Source organism: Mobula birostris, chromosome 3 (assembly GCF_030028105.1).
Source record: "Mobula birostris isolate sMobBir1 chromosome 3, sMobBir1.hap1, whole genome shotgun sequence".
Classification (NCBI taxonomy): Eukaryota; Metazoa; Chordata; class Chondrichthyes; order Myliobatiformes; family Myliobatidae; genus Mobula; species Mobula birostris.
In genome coordinates this window covers 96,620,912-96,644,587 of record NC_092372.1, presented here as the reverse complement: position 1 = coordinate 96,644,587, position 23,676 = coordinate 96,620,912, and the positions used below count along the sequence as shown (strand labels likewise).

The following is a 23,676-nucleotide window of genomic DNA, read 5'->3' as shown; positions in this document are numbered from 1 at the left end:
CAACTGCCGGAATGAGACTGGAGCCTTGCCACGCCAAGATAAGGAACTATCTATCGTTGAGTTTGGAACTATCTCTTTGTGTCCCTGTGTTTAGAGTCCATGTCAAAGAAGAGTCCCGGCCCTAGGTCCTGTTCCCAAGGAGGGGCCCTGGCTCTGTGTTCTGTGTACGAGTCCTGGCCCTATGTCCTGTCCCCAAGGAGGGGTCCCGGCTCTGTGTACTGTGTTCCTGTGCTCAAGTCCAAGGCTCTGTGTTCCTGTGTTTCAAGTCCAAGTCCAGCTGCCTGTGCTCTAGTCCTGTCCAAGTCTGAGCTTCGTGTCCTCATTCTGTTCTGGTGCCCTGCCCAGCCCGTTGCTGGAGGTTCCTCATCCTTTGCTGGAGATTCCTTGTCCTGTGCTAGATCGTCCCCATCCGAATCCTCGGCAGTTGTCCCGGCCTTGCGTCCTAGAAAGGGTCCCAACCCTGCACTCCAAGGACGAGTCCCAGCTCCGTACCCAAGACCCTAACCAAGCCGAGTCCAAGAGATGAGCGAAACCTAGTCCAAGAGCCTTGCCCTGCCCTGTAGCCACGTCCTGTCCTTGCCAAGATCCTAGTCCCGGTTCAGAGTCAAGACCCAGGTTCCGAGTCCCAACCAAGACCCAGGTTCCGGGTCCTTGTCTAGACTCTGGTTCTAGAGTTCCGAGTTCCTAGTCCAGGCTCCTTGTTCCCAGTTCCACGTCCGGGTCCTGTGCTTCTAGCCCAAGTCCTAGTCCAGGCCCTGAATCCTAATCTCATCCAGGGCCTGTGTCAATGTCCAGCATCGTTTCTTCCTGACTCTCCTTGCTATCTCAGTAATCCTAGTCATGTGCCTAGTACTTCAGTGTCTGTGCCTTGCATTCGGGTCCACCTTCAGTGCCCTCCTTATGACACCAGCATTTTGTGCGTAGCTCCAGAGGCCAGCATCTGCTGTCTCAATGTTATGAAGCTGGACTAGCATTGAAACTACTGGATATTGAATGCAGCAGTGAAAAAACCTAAGAAACAAATATTAATCATTATGATTGGCTTTGAAATGTAATACACATCCATTAATTTAGCTAATTTCTTGAAAGCTACAGATTACTCAATAATTATATAAATATTATAAATGTTGGAAGATTATTCCAACCTTAGCCATTTAAGAGATTTGAAAGATACGGCCAAAAGCAAGAAGAAAGCATTAGTGCTCAAACAGATGTTCTCAAAGATCTAACATGATTCTATAATTTTGGGAAGCTTTTGAAGTGTGCACCCAGGGGACAGGTCTGTTATTGGTCCAATAGAGTGTTTTTCAAGCTCTTTTCAGATGACCCACTTTATTCAAGTGGTTCGCCTGTAGACATTTGAAAGTGATAACAAGCTTACTGGTCCTCAAAACGGTGCGTAGTTAAGGAATCAGAGATGGTAACCCGTTTTTAACAACTTATGACCTATCAGAAAACTGAGAGGTTTAATGATCCAACAGAGACCGCTGGATTTTATGTGCACCTTTGAAGTTTCCATGGACATAGTAGTTTGGAATGTGAAGGAATACGGTCTGTGCCGGGCACAACATAACAGACAATCAAACGACATCTCCCAAAGAATTGATCTAGAAACAATGAATGAGTCTTGTGACTGCAAGAATGTTTAGAGACTCACCAATAATCATCCTTCACCTATTCCTTCAAATTCTAATCACTGTGCAGGTCAGAACTCAGGACAGTAGCTTTTAAATAAAATGGGAGTCAAAACGACAGGACCGTGGTATTAAATGCAACATCAATACAGAGAGTTAGATTCTCATAAAATCTGGGCAATAATTACAACCACTTTGAATAGCATCCAGGCTATGAGGCAGACTGACACCTCTGCACGCTGTCCGATTCTGGGGAAGGATATAAACGACAGACAGTTTGTTCACTGGATTGAGACAATACAAGAGGACAGCTCAGCATGACCATTGGAATAAGTAGGGTAGTCAGCACTTCCTGGTCTCACTTGCAATCTCACATACACATGAATGAGTGAAAGCATGTACATATAGCAAAGACACAACTGCACGGTACACGCCCTTTGATCCACAAAAAGCAATAGTCACAAAAGAACAACATTTTAATCTACTCTAAGATCAATCAAGTTGTTCCCTCACGTATAGCCCTTCATTTTTCTAACATCCTTGTGCCCTAATGTATCTGTCTCTGCCACCATCCCTGGCAGGGCATTCCACTCTCTGTGTAAAAAATCTTTGCACATAATGTTAGCACAACACTTCACAGTGCAAGCGAGCTGATGATTGACATAGAATATCTACATGCCAGTAGGCCAGAGTGTGGACAGATGCCAGACAATGAGTCTGGAACACCAGCATTTCCTGCAGAAACCACAAATCCTCTCCCACAGTCAGACATCAGGTTTGATCTTATGTACTGTAGCTTCCTCTACCTCTTTGTCTTTTTGTTTAATTTGGCCAGCAAGCATGGGGACTATTGCTTTTACTGTTTGTCTTTCTCTCTGTTCTTTCAAACTTTGCATTATTGCCAACTTTTCTACAAATTCCTTGTGCCTCTGAAAATGATGACCCCCCTTGAAGCTTAATCCATTCTTATCAACTCCTTAAATACAACATTTGATCATCTGAGCTCACCCTATCAGAGATGTTTCCTTTGTTCTACCCATCTGTCTACCATCTCTGCAACCTAAAACTGACTTGTTTTCTGTTTTCCCCAGTTTTGATCTGGGGTCTTTGGACCTGAAACATTAACTGTTTCTTTTTCCACAGATGCTGCCTAACCTACTGAATGTTTGCAGCATTTGCTGTTTTTATTATCAATATGAGCAGTCCTTTATGATACTCACAGCGGTAATAAGAGGGAATGTGATAACTGCACCAAGGTAGTAGTTTGCCAGAAACCAAGCACTGTTTGCGATTCCCCACAGCAATCCTGAGAAGAAAGCTAGGGAAAAATGAATGGAGAATGATTAAGTGTTAACGGATGACTGTTGGCCTCTGTAAAAGTACTGATAGGAAAATTAATCAGTGAATGTTAGCAGCCTGATTAAGGAGCTGATTATTGATTTCAGTAGGAGGAAACCAGAGGTCCATGAGCCAGTCTTCGTCAGAGGATCAGAGGTGGAGAGGGTCAGTAACTTTGAATTCCTCCGTATTATTTCAGAGGACCTGGTCCTGAGCCCAGCACATAAATGCAATTACAAAGGAAGCACAGCAGCTCCTCTACTTCCTTAGGAACTTGCGAAGATTCGGTATGACATCTGAAACTTTGACAAACTTCTATAGATGTGTAGTGGAGAGTATATTGACTGGCTGCCTTACTGCTTGGTATGGAAACACCAATGCCCCTGAATGGAAAATCCTACAAAAAGGAGTGGAGTTCATCACGGGTAAAGCCCTCCCAACCACTGAGAACACCTACATGAAGCATTGTCGCGGGAAAGCAGCACCAATCATCAAGGACCCCACTATCCAGGTCATGCTGCCATCAAGAAGGTACAGGAGCCTCAGGACTCTCACCACCAGGTTCAGGGACAGTTATTACCCCTCAACCATCAGGCTCATAAACCAGAGGGGATAACTTCACTCAACTTCACTCGTCCCATCACTGAACTGTTCCCACAACCTATGGACTCACTTTCAAGGACTCCTCATTTCATGTTCTAGATATTTATTGCTTATTTATTTGTTATTATTTATGTGTTTTTGTATATGCACAGTTTTGTTGTCTTTCGCAAATTGGTTAAACACCTGAATTGGGGCAGTCTTTCATTGACTCTATTCTGGTTATTATTCTATTATGGATTTATTGAGTATGCCCACAAGAAAATGAATCTCAGGGTTGTATATGTTGTCATATATGTACTTAAATAATAAAATTACTTTGAACTTTTTTGAACTTTTCTGGGAATGTTTGACAATAATTGAGCACTCATTAGATCATCAAAAAGTGCAATGGATCAGATACACAAACCCTGCTCCTTGCTGGCCAAACCATGTTGTTATTGTACCAAACACCCAAGCAGTACTGAATCCCCTGAGAAATGTGGCTTTGGATCTGGAAGTTTAAAAATAATCCAAACTTTATCAGTTTCCAGAGAAACACAGTAGGGAAGAACTAAAGTATAAACATTGGCTTCTATCACTGTTTGAAGAAATAAGTTCCAAACTGCATTCAACCACTTAATTCACGTTAAAAAATACAACCAGCATAAAGCCAAGGTTGTTATGTGAATCACCAATCTAATGTGCCATCAAGTTTCTGTTAATTCAATCTTAATTTCTAAATTTTCTGGAATAAACATTTAACTGATTGTTATTCAAGTGGATGCAAAAAGTCTTTGACCTTGTGGTCATTCAGGGATGAAGATCCTTTATTCTCTTCATTACACATGCAGTTGTTCGTTTCTTTATGCCATCTGATCCTTACTTAGATCACTTTTTTGTGAGTAACAACTTCCTGGTGAAATGTTTATTTTCATATTCAGCAGTTTGAAGCTATGTTCCTTGGTGCACAAATGGCAATAGAGTCCTGTGTAATTTTCAGGAATACCCCTTTTCATTCTCTTTACTGTCTTTAATTCTAATTTAACGATCAGTCCATTTCCTCATTATCAGGCTAAAAACCCATGACTGTGTCTGCCTAAGTTTTTCTCATAAGTCAGTCCTTGGATGTTGTGGCTGAAGTTCAGGGATCTTCCAGCACATGATAAACGCAAGAGACTCTGCAGATGCAGGAGGTGCAGAGTAATACACAAAAGCAAGCGAAAATCTGCAGGTGCTAGAAATCCCAGCTACACACACAAAATGCTGGAGGAACTCAGCAGGCCAGGCAGCATCTATGGAAAAGAGTAAACAGTCGATGTTTCAGGCCGAAACCCTGCATCAGAACTGGAAAAAGAGATGAGAAGTCAGAGTAAGAAGGTGAGGGAGGGGAGGAAGAAGTACAAGGTGGTAGGTGATGGGTGAAATCGGGAAGGGGAGGGGTGAATTAAAGAGCTGGGAAGTAGATTGGTGAAATAGATAAAGGGCTGGAGAAGGGGGAATTAATCGGACAGAACAGAAAGCCACGGATGAAAGGGAAGCAGGAGGAGAACCAGAGGGGGGTGATGAGCAGGTAAGAAGATTAGGTCAGAGAGGGAAATGGGATTGGGGAATGGTGAATAAGGGTGGTGGGGGGGGGGGGAGCAATTACCAGAAGTTCAAGTAATTGATGTTCAATACACAAAAGCTACCAGATGAACTCAGCAGGTCAGGAAGCGTCTGTGGAGGGGATCAAACAGTTATTGTTTCATACTGAGGCCCTTCATCAGGACTGGAAAGGAAAGGGGAAGAAGCCAAAGTAAGAAGGTGAGGCAAGGGGAAGGAAGACAAGCAAGGAATGTGATAGGTGAAACCAGGTGAAGGGGAAATTATGGGGGTTGGGGAGTGGGGGAATGAAGTGATAGGCAGAAAAGACAAAGGGCTGGAGAGGAAGAAATCTATTAGGAGAGAAGAGTGGATCATGGAGAAAGGGAAGGAGGAGGGATACCTGAAGGAGGTGATGGGCAGGTAAGGAGAAGAGATAGGGTAAGATAGAGCCAGAATGGGGAATGGAAAAAGGGGGGGGGGGGGTCTTAGGGAGAAATTACTGGAAGTTAGCAAAATCCATGTTCATGTTGTCAGGGTGGAGGCTACCTAGATGTAAAATGAGTTGTTTCTCCAACCTGAAAGTGGCATAGTTGTGGCAGTAGAGGAGGTCATTGTCTGACACATTGGAATGGGAATGGGAAGTAAAATAAAACAGGCTGCCACCAGAAAATCCCATTCAGAGCAAACAGACTCAGGCTACGTCCACACTAGACCGGATAATTTTGAAAACGTCGGTTTCGCATAAACACGATAGGCGTCCACACGAGGCGTTTTTGAGAATACCTCCGTCCACATTAAAATGGGTATTTGGGCAAATCTCCTCCTACTGGGCATGAGCAGGACACACAGAAAACAAGTGAAGAGGAAATGGTATACTTGGTGCACGTTTGTGCAGTTACAGACTAGAAAAACTTAAAAGGAAATTGCCTAACGAAAGACTTGGCGCGCGTTTGTCCAGTTACAGACTAGAAAAACTTAAAAAGAAATTGTGAAACAAAAGGCTTGGTGCGCGTTTGTCCAGAAACATTTCCTACAGCCATAGTCTCTTCACCGATGAAAGGAACGACAGCTACAACTAAATGCAATTATGCTTGTGTAAGGGTTTCTTCTTTTATGTTACTGCGTAGTCTAATTAAAATGGCTTCTTTGTTATGTTATAATTGAAATGGCTTCTTTGTTATGTTAACTGCTGAGAAAGTCCTCCCGCTAGCAGTTTGTTTGGATCATGCTATTGATAAGAAGGTGTTACGACCAATTGGGATAGATGTTATTCTTTCTGTGTGTCTGTAAAATATTGTGATGCGTAGGTTTTTGGCAGAAGACAGGAGAGAGTGACAGAGGATGGACAAGGTGCTGTGAGTGCGCAGGAGTCCGAGGTCCAAGGTGTGCGGCGAGGAGAGGAGATGGAGCTAGGCTTGTGTGGAGCATCTGGTCGACCATTGTCGTTGGTCCCAGGCGGCAGGTTGAGGTGGTCCGAAGGGATCGCAGAGTGAAGATGGAGGGTCCTGAGCTCCAACTGTTTGTGCATGAAGAGATTGAGCTTTGATAAGTGTGGTGTCTTTTATTTTCCTTTTATATTTTATTCTCTATTAATTATATAGTTCCAGTAATATCTATAAACTGTAAATCATTTGATCGTATCTGGGCAGATATTTGGGCGGGGTGGGGTACATCACACAGCATCTACACAAACTATTACCCCATTTGGCGGGGCCCAGGACTGTTTCCCTAGACGACAGCGAGCTGAGCGACCCTGAGGCTGGCCGGGGCCGGTGGGGGGGGGGGGGGGCTACACTTGTTACTGGACAAAAGTGAAACTTGCTGTTACCTCATTTGTTTGCCTTTACTTTTGCCATGTCTTTGTGTATTATTTTGCTGTATTTAACATGTGCAATAAAAACGAGTTACTGGGCAAAAGTGACAATTGCATCTATTGAATGTTTGCACAAACAATACATTAATAAAGCACCTTGTTAAATGTATAAGACATGTCTGCATCAGTGTTATCTTGTATTTCCATACAATGTTACATGAGGCTGTAACACATCTATTGTCAGATATTGTTGTGGTGTTGAAGGTTGTGTTCAAGAAAACAATGAAATACCGCGCTGCCGCCACCATTTGTTCCGGCACGTCATGACAGCGGTTTTAAAAATAGCCATTTATCCCGTACATACTCCAATGCCCAACCGGCGTTTTCAGATTTAAACACTCTGGAGAGTGTTTTAGAAAAGCTGTGTTTTTGGGGGAGGAAAACGCCGTTTCAGTGTGGACAGAGGGTCAAGACGAAGAGAAAAAGCTTTGGTTACGGATTTATCCAGCCAACCGCCCTTTCCTCCGTCTATTCAGTTCGGTTCTCACCCCCCAGCAATTCTAGTTTAAACTCTCCCCAATAGCCTTAGCAAACCTCCCTGCCGGGATATTAGACCCCTCGGATTCAAGTGCAACCCGTCCTTTTTGTACACATCACGCCTGCCCCAAAAGAGGTCCCAGTGTTCCAAAAATCTGAATCCCTGCCCCCTGCTCCAATCCCTTATCCACGCATTTATCCTCCACCTCACTCTATTCCTATACTCACAGTCACGTGGCACGGGCAGTAGTCTTGAGATTACTACCTTTGAGGTCCTGCTTCTCAACTTCCTTCCTAACTCCCTGTAGTCTGTTTTCAGGACTCTTTCCTACCTATGTTGTTGGTACCAATATGTACCATGACCTCTGGCTGTTCACCTTCCCACTTCAGGATATCATGGACATGATCAGAAACATCCCGGACCCTGACATCTGGGAGGCAAACTACTATCTGTGTTTCTTTCTTGCATCCACAGAATCACCTGTCTGACCCCCTAACTATAGAGTTCCCTATCACTGCTGCCATCCTCTTCCTTTCCCTACCCTTCTGAGCCACAGGGCCAGACCCTGTGCCAGAGGCGTGACCACTGTTGCTTCTCACAGGTAGGATGTCCCCCCCAACAGTACTCAAACAGAAGCACTTATAGTTGAGGGGGGGGACAGCCACAGGGGTACTCTCTAGTATCCGGCCCTTGTATAGGTAACGTTTGGTCAGCTGTTGCAAAAGGGGATATGAAACGATGAACTACCCTGCCATGCATCTACTGATGAGAGAAAGGAACAAACTGGATTTGAGGAACCAGGTTCTCTACAGACAGGCCTCGGCGTTCCCGATTGGTTTTGCCCGAGAAGTATCAGAGGATTGTGTTGAAGTCACTTCATGTCATTCAAGTCATTTGGGGTTTGACAAGAACTATGGGTTTGTCTGAGGTTGGTTCTGCTGACCCCAAATGAAACCAGAGGTCAAAGAGTACTGCAAGTCATGCATTTGATATATTCAGATGCTGCCTACGAAGATCACTCCGTTATACCATTTACAGAGTGCAGGGCCACTTGATTTAGTACGTATGATTTCCTATCCACAGAGCCTGATTCCAGCAACACTGTGAACGTCTTGGTTGTTACTGATTACTACACCAGATATGCTCAAGGCCTCCCTCCAAAAGATCAGAGGGTGTCCACCGAGGTCAAAGTGTTATGGGAAAAGTATTTCATTCATTATGGCCTTCCAAGATGGATCACAGCAATCAGGGAAGGGATTTTGAGAGTTGGCTCATACATGAGCATGCTTGGAGTTGAGAAGTCGAGGACTACGCCTTATACCTCATGCAAACTGCCCAATAATTGATGAAAAGATTCCCAAACCTCCCCACGCTGACTCAGATGTAGCAGGGGCGGGGGGAGGGTGGTCAGGAATAGCAGTGGACAGGCAGACTTGCGGCTGGACAATGACAGGAAGCTGGGCTCCAAAGTAATTGGGATGAAGCTAGTTTGGTCGAGTGGCAGGGCGAATTGTGTTGCTGGAAAGCACGAGTAATGGACAGGGGGAGGCATTCCCAAGTGGACAGGAAAGATCCCAAGGAGTGCTTGAAGCTGAGGAGGTGGAAGATGGGATAAGGAGATCTGAAGGAGTTAGGAAACTCCCGGATAGGCTGACCTATGGGGAGACCAGAATGTGGTGTCTATCCCCTTAGTGAGATATGTCACCATCATTTACAGGTGGATTGGAAATCATGGCATCACAAAATTCCTTTGAAAACTGTTATTAATTATGGGTTGGTAAATTTAAAAGTCATGAGGACATGTCTATTTTTGGTGGGATGAGAATGTAACGTCCTAGTTAAGATTTTACTACTAACGTTGTAGGATATTTCATTTAGGCAAAAAGAAATACCCTACATCATTAGCAATGTGTTCTACTGGTAATGTTTGGGGTACCGTTTAAGATAAGGGGGTGTGACGTTCATGTCATCCAGTCAGGATGGAGGAATTGGGAGAAGATTCTAGAGAACGCTGGTTGTAGAGGTTTTTGTTATGGACATTGGGGTGGGTCGAGGTCTTTTTTGGCGGGAGATGGAGAGAGAAGAAACTCGAGAGAACCAGCCGTAGGGAATAGTGAGTCAATAGAGTCCAAGCGGGGAAATTCTACTGGTGATCGGTGAATAGCAGTTGGTGCCGTGAGCACCTTGGACACATCAGATTTTGAAAGGTTTGAGATCCAACCTTATGCACATTTGACTGTTTTCATTATAATGGGCTGTTCTATTTTTCTTTTTTTTCTGCTTTCTTCTTTAATAATGGTTTGGTTAAATAAATATACTTGTACTTTCTTTACAATTGCATGCAGAGTACGATCTGTTAGTTCTTGCCGATGGCAGATTGCTCAGGGGCAGTAGTTAGACAGTATTCACACAGGTCAGAGTTTGGGAGGGCAAGGCATCCCAACTTCCCAGTTTTGGTGGGACCCAAATTATACCAACCCTAGATTTACAGAGTCTGGGAAAGGTGGTTTTCTCACCTCTGAGTCTGGTGGCTGTTAGTGAGCAAGCCTCATCTCTCGAGACCTCTGGCAAAAAGGGGTTTCACATACCAAATCTCCTCAAACCCCTAATGAAGTAAACCCAAAGGTGTTCCTTCTCCGTGATTACATCAATGTGTTGGGTCCAGGATAGATCAGGATTGATGCCCAAGAACATGAAGATGCTCGTCCTTTCTACTGCTGGCCCCCTCAGTGAGGACTGGAGATGTGTTTTCCCATCTTCCCCTTCCTGAAGTCCACAGTCAATTCTTTGGTTTTGCTATTATTGAGTGCTTTTGCAACACCACTCAACCAGCTGATCTATTTCACTCCTGTACGTCTCCTTGTCACCATCAGTAATCTGAAAGGTCTGGGAAGAAGTACAGTACATCACAGACTCATTTTCATTCTATAATCCTATTTGAGCTCTCTGGCCTTCTTCTGCCAGTCTCTTAAATGTAGACAATCTCCCTCAAAAGATAATTGGCAGGTCAGCTTTTTAAACTACGCTCCTAAACTGCGGAACTCAGTACATAAAACTATAAGGGATGCAGACTCAGTTGACACTTTTAAACACCAGCTCCAACACTATTTATTAATCCTCCTTGTAACTAACATATTTTTGTCTTTTGTTTTCATGTTTGCACTTTATTCCATTGTAAAGCACATTCAATTACATTGCTTGTATGATTCAAGCAATTTGTGCATTTATTATCCACAAATGTGTAAATTATACAATCTTGACATCTGTTTGCTTGCAGGCAGTCACAAAGCAAAGAATCCAAAAGAGCCCAATTAAAAAGAATAAGACTAACCTCCAATGCACACAGAGAAAGAGAAAAAAAAACAAAACAACTCATGCGAACAATAGAAGCGAGCAATAACAACAGCATTCCGAACCAAATTGAGTTCCCAGATCCAAATCCCTGGGGCAGGCTTGGAGTAGGCCCAAAGCCTTGGTATTCAGTTCATCATATTATCAGGGCAAATTGCCACCAAGTTTTCACACACAAAGTACAGTAGGCAGGGGTTGTCTCACGGCCTTAGCGTTGCAGAGAGAGGAGCCCCAGACTATCTGGGCCAGCATTTAAATAGTCCGATCCTCACACTAGGAAGCTGGCTCACCAGGGCGAATCGCTCCGGGCCTAGATTTTGCTGCCAAAGAAGCTGTTGTCGACCACACCACATTGGCTAGGCTCTTAGAGCGATCCACCATTGCATCTGGGTTAGTTGGACGGGCATCGGAACTCCTCTGTCCTGCCTGCTCCCCTCCGAATCGTCCACTCCAACCAGCACGGATCCAACTCCAAGTGCGTTGATCTTGCAGCACACCAGCAGGGCATGTCTCTCCGGTTCGCTTTGCCATCACTCGTCTCTTCATTATGTGTGATGATAGTTTACCCCACTTTACTTCAAACTAAAGTGTTATTAGTAATATTTTTAATCGAATTCCTTTGCTTTCGAACCACAAGTAAGCTATCGCACCTCTTCAGTAGCACCATCTTAAACTGGAAGTATGAAAAGTGCTATATAAATAAATGATTATTTTTGGGTTTTTTTCTGAGTTTTGGCCATGGTCAAGAACACTCATTTCTCAATTGCTATTCCAGTGGTATTTACTATTGTGGCTTTCTGGAGATTTACATAACCATTGCTGTGTATGCCCAATTGTTTAATACTATTGTGTAGTAATTTTGGGATACCATTTGTAGATATTACTATTGAGACATGAACAACCTGGTCATGTTCCATAGTCTTTCAATTTCCTCTTTTAATTCTGCATATTTTTGGTGTTATTGATTTCTGCCTGTTTTGTGTATATGGAATGAGTATATTTATTAAGTAAATTTTTCTTGCTTGTTTATCCTGTAATATTATATCTGGCTAGTTATTGTGGATTGTCCTATCTGCAATGATGGATCTGTCACAGTATAATTTGTAGGATTCTGCCTCTAAAATCGGATCAAGTGTGTGTTTATAGAAGGTATGGTATCTTTTTATGAATTTGTATTTTAAAGCAAGATTTTGGTGAATGACATGATTGTGCCTGTGTAAGTGATTAGATTGAGCTAAACTGCTGCAGATTCTTATAATGTGTTGGATCGTCTCTGGATTTTTTTTGGTTTTTTCTGCATTTATCATCTTGAATTTGTTGCTCTTCTATTCTGTACCTTCGATCATTTTTTCTGTTAACCCCCGGTCCTGTATTTCCGCAAGGAATGTCTGTTTCTGGGAAGAGTTTTCCAACTCTGAACCAGGAGTTCAATACTTCTTTGTCGACAGCTCATCTGTTCGGATTGTGGAGGTGTTTTCCATTGAGAATCATGCTCTTCAATTAGTTGACTTTTTTTTCTTTCGTGATAATTCCTACATTTTTCTGGGTTGTGCTTTCATTTATGTTTAGGGTTCAACAATTTCAGGCAATTGACTCTCCCCATTGATATTAAAACTTATCTATCTGTAACATTAACTTGGGTTTTCTCTCTGACCCTCTTCACCCTCTGTGTTAGGCATTTCCTGCAGCTCTGAACAGCTTTTCACTATTAATTACTAATTCGTTATTAATTGTGCTTATCTGATCCTTTGCTTTCTCTCTGCTGACTCGCTTTACAATCAATCAGTAGGCAAGTGACTAAAAACTAAACTAGTAATTCTCCTTTACCTCTGCAGCCTAGATTTAATAAAAAAATCTGGTTTTTTTGGAACATGGAAAATCCAGGTCAGGTCAGGGCCTTGCCTTGCTGCCGGTACCACGTAGCCCTGTCTTGGGGCGGGTTGTCGGCAACTCAATCGGCACACCCCCGGTGCACTTCGGTTAACCAGGGAGGAGGGTGTGTAGGCACCCAGCAGGAATAAAAGTAAAACCTATCAAAGGGCGGATGAACTCTTTGTGAGTCAACGGCCACCTTCTGTCTGTGCGAGGAGTGGCGCACCACACAGTCTTTCGTTTCGCGCCTTGTAAGGCATGTTTTTCTTTTGCCTGACGCCGGCCCCCTAGGCCCGAGTCGACATAGTAGTAGTAGGAAATCCAGGCAGGAATAACCTGTGATAAGAACATAACCCTTCTATAGACTAGTCTGAAGTTGGATTTGAACTGCAAATATCCACAGAAGGATGGACCTGGCTTTAACAGACATGTTCAAGACTTGCACCCTGTGACATTCTAAAACTAAGCAAGTTTCCTGCATTAAGTATCAAAAAGCTTTGTGTAAAAAATAGATATTGTGAAAGAAAACCAAAAGCATTACGTACATATAGCTTACTGTGCACTTGTCCTATGGAAAGTGGATTTAATGCTTTTGCCTATGATTGCAAATCATTATTTAATTGACACCGAGAAAACATGGCCCAAGTGAAACTGGTAGCAAGCATTCTCTGCTACTCAGAAAGATTATGGTTTATCTATTCTTTTACTTCAATTCACCAACAAAATTAATACCCACATCATATAAATGAATAAAATTTCATTTACCTGCCCAATACTTTGATTTTCTTTATTGGCCTCTTATATTTTGATTCCTCTGGTACAAAAATCTATCTGTTTCAGCCTGGAGTATGCTCAATGATTCTGCAGCTACGGCCGCTGACCATATCTAAGGTCAATTTATTCTCATTTAAGACCCGTGCTGCAGGCAGAATTGCATTCTCTCCAGTAACCTGTACAGTAGCAGATTGAATACCCTGACACACCATCACCTCTGCAATAATGGTCAAAGTTAAATTCATCGTACTTGGGACATCTCCATGCAAATTTTCCATTATTCATTAGGGAAATGCTCTGATTCCTCTGAAAGCCAAAACTTGGTAATTTCAACCAATTAAATTATGCTCTAATTTTCTTTATTCCTACCAACTTTAATATTCTTACATTTCTCTGTGTAAAGTTTCCATTGCTTATTTTTTATTGCCCCCTTACATGCCTATCTCATTGCAGACATGTACCTTACAGGCACCTTGTTTAATAAACTATCCATCTCTTCAACTTTCTAAATCAACAGAAGACTGAAAACATTAGTTTGGCAGCTATATTTTAAGAGCCAGTTGAATGTTAATGTTGGCTGAACTGAGGTGAAGAGCATTGATGCATGACAAACTTAATACTCAGTCAGCATTTTCTGCTCTTAGGAAGAGTAGCCTTATGACTTATTTCACAATCAATCAGTTGGTAACTTAAAAACAACAAATTATTCTCTTTTACCTCTAGCAGCATGGAATTAATAAAAAATAATTTTCTCTTAAATGAATATGGAAAATTCGCACAGGATTAGTCTATGATAACAAGTTTCCAAGTTGCTTGTTTGTGTTGGTTAAGAGTACCTTGGGCATTATGACTGTGGGTCACTTCACCTTACCGGGTAATATTGCTGTTGAATAAACAGATGGTTTGTTTTTCTTCACTCCACAGTAGATGAGAAAATAAATGGTACTGGTTAGAATAATCCCGCTGCAATATGCAAAAACATAATCCATGTCTAAAATAGAAAAGAAAGACAATTAAGAGTTTATCTAGAAAATTGCATGCAATTATATTGTCAAGCTGGTAAAATATGCAATGCTTTGTAACCTAGTCTATAGTTCAATCAACCCACTGTAGATCATTCAACACCATCTTGTTTTGTGGCCTCTCACAATTAGGCACGTGGGAATTTTAAACAATTAAACGATTGACACTCTTTGAATTAATATCTAAGACAGCACTTTCTAATATCCAAGATAGTGATTTATGAATGGCAACAAGCTAGGAGATTTGGTCATTGGAGGAAACTGGGTATAATGTTGGAAATCCTTGCAACTAGACTTGCCGGGGTGTAGCATCCATGGATGTCCATACCTAGCAAAGCAGCGGCCAGGTTGAATAGTACCTCAGTTGAGGAAAACCCAGAGCCAGGAACAATTCATTGGGCAATCTTTAGGTTTCCTGTCCAGCTGCAGAAAGATGCATCTTTAGGAGGGGGATGAGTAAATCTCCCCTTGCAAATCTTAAAAAGTGTCACTATTCCCATTTATTAAAGATAAGCAAAGCCTTATAAGGGGCTTAATTTGTTTAATTTGTCTTTTTTTTTTGAAATTCTAAACAAGCAATAGGGATGCATTTATATTTCAATATAATTTCAATAGAATTGATCTGCTTTTGAGAAATCTCTGAGGGAATATACAACTAATTAGAGTTATGTGATTCACAATACCAAGTGCTTTGCTTCTAGTGTTATTTAATCTGACCATTACATTACTCAGTATTGGACAACAATGATAAATTCATGAACATAGGGTTCCCAGATTTCTTTTTACTATGGAAACCTGAGATGGTAATTCTGCGAGAGCGTCTTAGCCACAGAAAAGCTTACCTAAGGATTGTGTTTAAAATAAAAATCTTCATTGGTGTGTATGTTTAATTGTATAGTGGAAGAATAAGAGGAATAGATAGAGTGGATAGCCAGCGCCTCTTCCCCAGGGCACCACTGCTCAATACAAGGGGACGTGGCTTTAAGGTAAGGGGTGGGAAGTTCAAGGGGGATATTAGAGGAAGGTTTTTTACTCAGAGAGTGGTTGGTGCGTGGAATGCACTGCCTGAGTCAGTGGTGGAGGCAGATACACTAGTGAAGTTTAAGAGACTACTAGACAGGTATATGGAGGAATCTAAGGTGGGGGCTTATATGGGAGGCAGGGTTTGAGGGTTGGCACAACATTGTGGGCCGAAGGGTCTGTACTGTGCTATACTATTCTATGTTCTAATAATTTTCCAGGAAATGGCCTCATAAAGGAATGGAACTTATGCATGTGGACATCTACCTGATCTATGTTCACTGCCTTAACTAATCCCCTGTGAAAATGCCAACAAATTTGAGTTTTAAAGAAAATATTGTCTCTCCCTCTCTACCTTCCTTTTGCACTCTGTTCTTTTATTCCCACTTTCTATTCAAACCATATGGTCTTCAGACTGTCCTTCATTAGGCGGGAGGAGAAGATGGCAGCGCGAAGTGTGCACGCAACTCTCCGGTAAAAATGATATTGTATCTGTTAAATAGGGGCCGTGGACAATTCTGATTTGATGATGACAGATGTGAGAAGCAGAGGAACATCTGGAGAAATTTCTGGAATGCCTGGTTCGCTGTTGTTGTTACTGTGCGATCGAGAATCTCCGAAGGGTAGGCCCCAGAATCCCCGGCTTTGCCTACTGTTGGCGACCGAGGCTGAGATCGAAACGTTCGGACAGAGGTGGTGCTCGGTACTTGGTGTCAGAGGGCTGATCAGAGCTTGAAGTTTTCGGGCGACTCAGAGTCAGACTGTGGTCGGGCATGGCAGGGAGAGTTTTCTTCCTTCTCCCATCTGCATGAGATGTGGGACTTTCGGGGAACTTTGAACTTTTTTACTGTGCCATGGACTGTTCTTCATCAAGTTATGGTATTGTTGCACTGTTGTAACTCTATGTTATAATTATGCGGTTTTGTTAGTTTTTCAGTCTTGGTCTGTCCTGTGTTTTTGTGATATCGCACTGGAGGAATATTGTATCATTTCCTAATGCGTGCATTACTAAATGACAATAAAAGAGGACTGCGTGTCCTCATAATCTAATCTAATTATCTTCTTTGTTTCAACCTGACTCCAGCCAGAAACTTCCCACATTCCTGACCCCTGGTGTTCTCTACCATGACTCCAACTGTGCACACACTTTTGATATTTCACAACATAAGGCTCTCTACTTCATTCTTATTCCAGGATATTTTCCACATTAGCAGGGTCCAGGGTATTTGTTACTTATGCAACATCTGCAAAATAAGTGTTGTTTTTATCGATATTTATTTGTTTCACCATCAGAAAGAGATATCTTGAGAAACAACTTAAATATCTAAGCTCTTTCAGATGTCAGGTCCCATTGACTGCTAGGACTGTTGCCTATTATCTAGAATTAAAGAACTTTCCCATTGATGTTTTCATGTGATATGCCTCCGATATATTTAACTAGTGCCACAAACATGAGAAAATCGGCAGATGCTGGAACTCCAAGTAAGACACACATCTTGGATTTCCAGTCCTGATGAAAACTCTCAGCCTGAAACATTGACTGTTAACTCTTTTCCATAGATGATGCCTGGCCTGCTGAATTCCTCCAGCATTTTGTGTGTGATGTTGCTATTTAACTAGTGTGACATGATTGCATTTGATGCAATATGCAGAATGGAATATGCTGCTTTGGTGCTGAATCTGGAAATAGATTTGGGAGAGTCGGGGTTAATAACATATCAGAATCCAAACTGAACAGCAAAACCCTTAAGACCCTGAAACTGCTATTGCCAAGGCATCTGACTGAATATTTAATACATTCCTGTGAAACTGCTCTGTCTTTATTTTAATAAAGGCATTAAGCGATTTGAAATAATATCAAAGCAAACTAGTGCAAATGCTGAAAGTACGATGCCTTTACACGAAACACTGAAAATACTGGAAACTGAATTGAGTTGAATTGACTTTATTAGTTACATCCTTCATATGCATGAGGAGTAAAAATGTTTATGTTACATCTCCGTCTAAATATGCAAAGTGCAATTTATAGTAATTTATAGTAAATAGTATGGACAACAGGACAGTCAATATAACATAGAAATCCAAATGTATCAGCATGAATTAATCAGTCTGATGGCCTGATGGAAGAACCTGTCCCAGAGCTTGTTGTCCTGGCTTTTATGCTGCGGTACCATTTCCCGGATGGTAGCACCTGGAACAGTTTGTGGCTGGGGTGACTTGGGTCCCCAATGATCCTACAGGCCCTTTTTACACACCTGTCTCTGTAAATGTCCTGAATAGTGGGAAGTTCACATCTACAGATGCACTGGGCAGTCCGCCCCACTCTCTTCAGAGTCCTGCGATAGAGGGAAGTACAGTTCCCATACCAGGCAGTGATGCAGCCAGTCAGGATGCTCTCAATCATGTCCCTATAGAATATTCTTAGAATTTGGGATGCCCATACCAAACTTCTTCAACCGTCTGAGGTGAAAGAGGTGCTGTTGTGCCTTTTTCACCACACAGCTGGTGTGTACAGACCACGAGATCCTTGGTGATGTTTATGCTGAGGAACTCAAAGCTGTTCACCCTCTCAACTCCAGATCCACTGATGTCAATAGGGGTTAGCCCCTCTCCATTCCTCCTGTAGTCCACAACCAGCTCCTTTGTTTTTGTGACATTGAAGGAGAGGTTGAAATAATAGCTGAGGCACAGGGAAAAATACATGTGATCTGATATGTCTCATCATTTGAATTATGTTTTAGTTTTCCGAATGTGTGTTATGTGTGTAATACAAACAGAGAGTGAACATAGGACATAGAACATTACAGCACAGGAACAGGCCCTGTAGCCCACAATGTTGTGCTGAACCAACTTAACTAGCAATTAAATACTTAACTAAATTATTTCCTTCCTACAAACTATGCATACCCCTCTGTCATTCTTTGCACATTCATGTACCTACCTAAGAGCCCCTGTTGTAGTTACCGCCACTACCACCCTTAGGAGCACATTCCAAGCATTTGCCCACTCCATATAACACTTACGTTCTCAATACTTTTCCTGATCGTATAAATTTCTGTCAGGTCTCCCCTTAGCATCCACTCTACCAGAGAAAGCAACCTCTCCTCGTAGGACATGCCTAATCCAGACATCATCCTGGTAAGCCTCTCCAAAGCCATCACATGCTTCCTATAAGGAGTGACTAGAGTGAATGCAATACACCAGACCTGACTTAACCAGAGTTTGATAAAGCCGCATTATTGCTCCCTGACTCAAGCGTTCCTGGTAGGTTAATCTTGTAAACGTCCTCTAGATCTTCTCCAGCACCATCACATTCTCCCTTGGACATGGGGACTAAAACTGCTGACAATTCGCTAAATGTGGTCTGACCAACTCCTTACAGTGCCTCAGTCTCACAATCTTCCTTTTATATTCTGGTTTTAGAGATCCATGAGCTTAGGACATGTACGTAAAGGAAACAGATGAGATGTAACATGAATTTGGCAAAGCAAAATTATACAAATGAAGCATTAGTAGAAAACTTCCAAAGAGTAATCTACTTGTAAACAACATTGATATTCCAATAAATACCAAGTTAGTCATTGCATGCTTTTGTTGATAGCATATTCAGTAATTTAAATTTCCAGATGTTTGATAAACTGAGACTGTTTTGCATTAAGCCAAAGAACACTTGGTGGTAGAAAGGGATGTAAATTTTCTTGTGATAGAACGGGATGTAAATTTAAATTTTGCTTGAAGAAGCTAAATTTCTTACCAAACTGACTAGCTCCAAAAAATTCAGTTTCATTTCTTTCAGCATGGTTCTTAATGTAGAGGACTGGTACAAAGCTGGAACCATAAAATAACCCTGCACACATTGCAAGACTGCAGCCTCTGTGGAATATTATAAAATAATAAATTAGGCATGAATTGGAAAGCCAAGCCAAATCATTCATTAACATCATGTACCTTTACATTGTCACTGTTTTAGTTTAATTGTAACTTAAAATAGCTGCTGCAATAAGAAAGACAGAGCTAGGGCAGTCAATAACAGCACAGGAGCAAGATTAGATATCCCACCTTCCCTAGTCTATTCTGACATTTAACTGCATGCTGCCTGATCTGTATCTCACCGTTGATCTTAATCAATATGATCCATAACCTTAGATATTTTCACATTAAATTTTTTAAAAATCATGTCTCGGAGACATCAGTAATCCAGCCTCCGCAGTCGTTTACAGATATCCCACAACACATTTGATCATTCCTCCAATTCTGGCTTTTGGTACATCTTCATTTTATCTGTTCATAAATATATCTCTAGCTGTCGAAACCCTAACCTCCCCTGTGCATTACATCCTATACCAATGGCCAAGCTTTAGGTAACCTGTCCAAAACGCGGCTTGGTTCAGTTTCAATTTGAGAATCAGCTGGCCGTTTTTGCAAAGTTAAAGGTGCTAGTGAAATACAGTTTGTTGTTGTTGATCATGTTGGGAATCATATCACTGATTCAAACTAAGACAAATCCAGTATAAAATCAACGAATGGGCAAATTTGTTCCTTGCCCTCAATGTTCCCAGTGTTGTGTATGCAGTGCTGAAAATGTTAAGGGTAAGCAGTAGATATCAGCACGGCATTGTCTCTTCCGGTGTTACGAAAAGGATGTGAGTATGTGCTAGGCAAGCATCATCACAACACTATTTATAAATAAGGAAGAGATTAGTTTGCAGCTGGAATTGAAAAGATAAGAAAACTTTGTTAAAAAAAGTCTCTGCGTAAACTATCATCCAGCTGCCAGAATCAACTTCTCCCAAAACTCCCCAGCTTTCTGCCAATAACTGACCTGCCACTCCTGTGCTTCATCACTGCAATGATGCCAGTCCCAAGAAATCTGGGCGAGTCCAGCACAGTTAGGGGAGTGTGAAGTTCAAGTGTCTGAAGAGGTTGTGAAAACCCCTGCAGCATGCTCTGTGATCAGTGCCCACTCCTGACTTTGCACATGCTCACTTCACAACTTTACCTTGCAGAAAGACCGGGCTTTGAAAGAGACATTGGAGCCTAAGTGGGCTTTGTCAAATGAGGAATAAGTGGATGGAGGAAGTGTAGAAACCGTGTTTCAAAATCTGAGGGATCAGCCCATAGTAGCCTGCACTGACAACACCTGCATGGGGTCTTAGATGTTGCAAAAACTATTACTGTAAGCCAAATGGTCAGATGCTAATAGGTGTAAATTAAACCCCATACAGGAATCCTTTCACACATGCCCTCAACTCTCAGTGCTTTACCTAAAAGATTTCATCTTTTATCCCTATCTCTTTTACCCCGAAGAAATGCCCAAAGAGAAGCCACCAGAAAAAAAACTGAGTAGAGGCTAGTTATACTGTGGCCGCCAGATGTTCTTGGTAGCTGATTTCCATGTACTGGAGTCTCGGCTGCAGCTGGGAAGTTTACAAATGCAAACACGAGGAAATCTGCTGGTGAACGCAGCAGGTCAGACAGCATCTCTAGGAAGAGGTACAGTCGTCGTTTCGGCCGAGACCCTTCATCAGGACTAACTGAAAGAAGGGCTAGTTAGAGATTTGAAAGTGGGAGGGGGAGATCCAAAATGATAGGAGAAGACAGGAGGGGGAGGGATGGAGCCAAGAGCTGGACAGCTGATTGGCAAAAGGGATACGAGAGGATCATGGGACAGGAGGCCTAGGGAGAAGGAAAAGGGGGGGGAAACCCAGAGGATGAGCAAGGGGTATACTGAGAGGGACAGAGGGAGAAAAAGGAGGGAGAGAAAAATAATGTGCGTATATAAATAAACAACAGATGGGGTACGAGGGGGAGGTGGGGCATTAGCGGAAGTTTGAGACATTAATAAGTCAATGTTTATGCCATCAGTTGCGTTCACCGGCAACTTTTATGTGTGTTGCTGGGAAGTTTGCTGACTTACTAACTGTGGTAAACCATATATATATGTTGTAACTGGGCTAACTGTCTGGACACGCCCCTCCGCTGACTGCCCCTGTGGCTCCTCACACAGACCCCTGAATAAAGGTGATTTCGCTCTGTTCCTCTCCCTCAGTCAAGGGGCAGACACTCAGCCTGCTGGAAGTCATATTTTACTGCGAACAAAAGCCTTTCAGTATTTACCCTACTTCAGTCTTTTGGAGTAATTGAAGGTGAATCAATTTTATTTGCAGTAATTTTAAAGCATGGAACTTTCCCTGAGACCCAACAAGTTAGATCTCGACCCACAAACACCTGAAGCTGGAAACGCTTCGAACTCTGGCTGGCTTGCTTCGAATCGTACCTAGAGGAGATTAAAGCAACTGACTCTGCAGCGCAACACAGAGTTCTACTCTCCAGGGTCAGTCCACAGGTCTACTCGATGATCAGAGACCAGCTGAACTACGATGGCGCGATGAGCGCACTCAAAGAACAATACCTGCGGCCGATAAGCATCATCTACGCACGGCACCAATTAGCGACATGGCGCCAGTGGCCTGGGGAATCGAGTGCTGAGTTTGTCCAGGCCCTACAGACGCTCGTGCAAGCCTGCAATTGCCAGGGGCTGATGGCGGCGCAGCATGTAGAGCTCCTAGTGAGAGTTGCCTTCGTCACGGGGACCACGTCAGTGTATGTGCACTAGCGGCTGTTGGAAAAAGCTGATCTTACCTTAAGTTCGGCGATCGAGCTAGCCGACACACTGGAGGCCGCTCTGTATAACTCTGAAGCTCTCCAGGCACGCGATCCCCCGATGGCCTCATGGGCGCCGCAGACCCCGCAACCCGCCAGCGAATTGACCTCGGCTGTTGCCAGTCACAAGTCTGCGAAGTGCTACTTCTGCGGACTCGAGAAGCACCCCCGGAAACGCTGCCCGGCCCGAGAAGCTACCTGCTCCAGCTGCGGAAAGGAGGGCCACTTCGCGAAGGTCTGTAAGTCCAAACCGCGAGCGGGATCGAGCAGCGCCGCATGCGAGACGTGGGGGTCGCCATCTTCCCTGCACACTGCCACCACGTGCGAGACATGGGGGCCACCATCTTCCCTGCACACTGCCACCACGTGCGAGACATGGGGGCGGCCATCTTTCCTGCACACCGCCACCACATGCGAGACATGGGGCGGCCATCTTGGTCGGTGCCACCTCCCACCGCCACGACCAACGGGTGCTCACGGGCACCCCACCATGCCGGACCAAGACAGCGACTCAACTCTGGCTTCCGTGACCCTCAACCAAAGCGCTCCCCACCAGCTCGCAAGGTCAATGATGGACATCCTGGTGGAGGGGTGCAGGACAAGCTGCCTGTTTGACACAGGCAGCACGGAGAGTTTTATCCACCTGGACACGGTGCAGCATTGCGGACTCGCGATACGGCCGGTAAGTCAGAGGGTCGCCATGGTTACCGGGTCGCATACAACAGACATCAGGTGGGGTTTGTGTAGCGACACTAGTGGTGCAGGGCACAGAATATCGAGATTTATGTTACTGGTCTTGCCTCAACTGTGTGCCCCTGTGCTGTTGGGGCTGGACTTCCAGAGCCACCTGAAAAGCGTGACAATGAAGTATGATGGGCCCCTCCTGCCAATTACTGCCGTAAGTCCCCAGTTTTGTTGGGATATGTTATGTACCCCACTACTGACCACACACACACACACCGACCCGCACATCCCACCCAACATCATGCCAACTGCCACACTACCGACACCACTTGCGGCCTCTCCACCCTCAGGATCCCTCCCCCACCACTGTTCGCCAACCTGACCCCCGACTGTAAACCTGTGGCAACTAAAAGCAGGAGGTACAGCGCGGGGGACAGAGCTTTCATTAAGTCGGAGGTGCAGCGGCTGCTCAGGGAGGGGGTCATTGAGGCAAGCACAAGTCCTTGGAGGGCCTAGGTGGTCGTTGTTCGGAACGGGGAGAAGAATAGGATGGTCGTGGACTATAGCCAGACCATCAATAGGTTCACGCAGCTCGACGCGTACCCCCTACCCCACATCGCGGATATGGTCAATCAGATAGCACAGTACAAGGTGTACTCGACCGTAGACCTAAAATCTGCTTACTATCAGCTCCCCATCCGCTGGGAGGACCGCCCTTACACTGCCTTTGAGGCAGATGGCAGGCTTTATCACTTCCTGTGCGTCCCCTTCGGTGTCACAAATGGTGTATCTGTCTTCCAG

At 43.6% G+C, this 23,676-nt stretch overlaps 1 pseudogene; it reads right to left on the bottom strand.

Annotated features, from left to right (window-relative positions):
• The window catches only part of LOC140194644 (transmembrane protein 144-like), a 158,814-nt pseudogene that overhangs the window by 19,514 nt on the left and 115,624 nt on the right, over positions 1–23,676 (bottom strand).